This window comes from Chiloscyllium plagiosum, unplaced genomic scaffold, assembly GCF_037043375.1.
Source record: "Chiloscyllium plagiosum isolate Xiang-an unplaced genomic scaffold, Cpla_swu_hap1 HiC_scaffold_27, whole genome shotgun sequence".
Taxonomy (NCBI): domain Eukaryota; kingdom Metazoa; phylum Chordata; class Chondrichthyes; order Orectolobiformes; family Hemiscylliidae; genus Chiloscyllium; species Chiloscyllium plagiosum.
This window is the reverse complement of record NW_028270165.1, coordinates 2123987-2125778: the sequence shown is the minus strand read 5'-3', so window position 1 is coordinate 2125778 and position 1792 is coordinate 2123987. Positions and strand designations below refer to the sequence as shown.

The window sequence follows — 1792 nt, the reverse complement described above, 5'->3', positions numbered from 1 at the left end:
AATTGGAAAATGTCCTTGTACACACTTAACAAATTCCTCTGTTTGGCAGATAGGTAAATGGACCGGAGTTATACCTTGGGTCCACTCTTCCTTCATTCCCATCAACCCGAACCCCATTCCCACCCCAATAGTCCAACGGCACTTTCCCCTGCAACTGCCGAATGTGTGACACCAGCCCATTTACCTACTCCCTCCTCACTATCCAAGGGCCCAAACTTACCTTCCAGGTGAAGCAGCACTTTTCCTGCACTTCCCACAACGCAGTCTACTGCATTTGCTGCTCATAATGTGGTCTCATCTACATTGGGGGAAACGAAGCATAAACTGGGTGACTGCTGCACAGAACATCTACATTCTGCCTGCAAAAAAGACCCTGAGCTTCCAGTTGCCTGCCAATTCCACACCTCACCCTGTTCCCTGGCCAATATCTCTGTCTCAGGTTTGCTGTAGTGTTCCAGCGAAGCTCAGCACCAGCAGAACGAAGAGCACCGAATATTACACTTGGGGACCATACATACCTTCGGTCCCAATATCGAATTCAATAATTTTAGGGCCTGAAATCCATCGTATCCTCGTCCCTTCCACACACACCAAGCCTTGTTATCACATAGTCTGTCATTAACACACTACCTATTCTTAGCCACGGACAGTCTCCATTCACCCTCCCACGCGGATCGTTATCAACTCCCTTTCCTGTCCAACAGTTCTTCCCTCGCTTTTGGGCTCTGTCCTGATCTATCATTAACTGCATCCGCCTTCCTCCCACAGTATCTCCTGCATATAAATCAACGTTTTCCCAATCACCATCAGTTCTGTGGAAGGGTCACCGGCAACTCCTGTTTTTTGGTTCTGATATACAGCATCCACAGTTCTTTCACCTTTTTATTGAGGTAGAGTTGGAAATTGTTTCGAGAGACAGAAGGAGAGGAGGGAGAGACAGAACAGACATGAACTGTTGATCTCCGTTGTTTCTCATAACGTAAAATCATTGTCGTGCGATCACTTCCCTTAAGCATGAAAAGAGACCCCAGGCGTTGCGTGAGCTTGTGGCGCAACGGTAGCGTGTCTGACTCCAGATCAGAAGGTTGTGTGTTCGAATCACGTCAGGCTCACTGACGTCAACTCCTTGCATTTCAAATCAAGAAAGGAGTACGTTCACTCCGGATATCTGTTGAGCCAAATCTTCTTTGCGGAAGCTTTCGATCACACGTGAAGCTTTGCTCCCTGTTTGATTTGTGAACACTGTGTGAGCGAAGTGGTGTGCCCATTTTCTGGGCAAAGGCTCAGCTCCCACCAGTTCATCACGGGATCTAAACACAGCCGTCTCCCTCTGGGCAGCCGCTTTGTTCAGTTGGTGATAGCGCAGTGTGAATAACGTAATACCGATATTTTCACAACATAATCCAGAGACTCCCAGCTTTATGTTTCAATCTATCAGTAGAGTGATAGCGAGTTCAAACAGAAATGTTTCCCACCAACAGCAAATCCTTTCCTTTCACTGGACACAGTTAAAATTATCTTTATTCAACAGGAGAAGCGGAAACTCTAGTCCGACGGCCCCTCTCCACATTAACGGTGAGCCTGAATTTTATAAACGGTGTCAGTAAAATCCAGTGCCGGACACTGATTTGGTTCAATCGATTTCTTTGCCAAGCGTAATTCACCGAGAGGATGCTGCTGTGTGAAACAGCGTGGGGAATTACTGCAGGGCCTCCTGCGCATGGGACACACCGCAACTGATGTGTTTCACCTTCACCAGTTTATTCCTATCTCGGAGAAGAGAGGTTTGATG

At 47.3% G+C, this 1792-nt stretch overlaps 1 non-coding gene across 1 annotated transcript; it reads left to right on the top strand.

Moving 5' to 3' along the window:
- Window positions 1–1040: 1040 nt before the first annotated feature.
- trnaw-cca (transfer RNA tryptophan (anticodon CCA)) lies at window positions 1041–1112 on the top strand. The gene has a single exon. It is a non-coding gene; the product is annotated as a tRNA-Trp (tRNA).
- The last annotated feature ends 680 nt before the right edge of the window (window positions 1113–1792 follow it).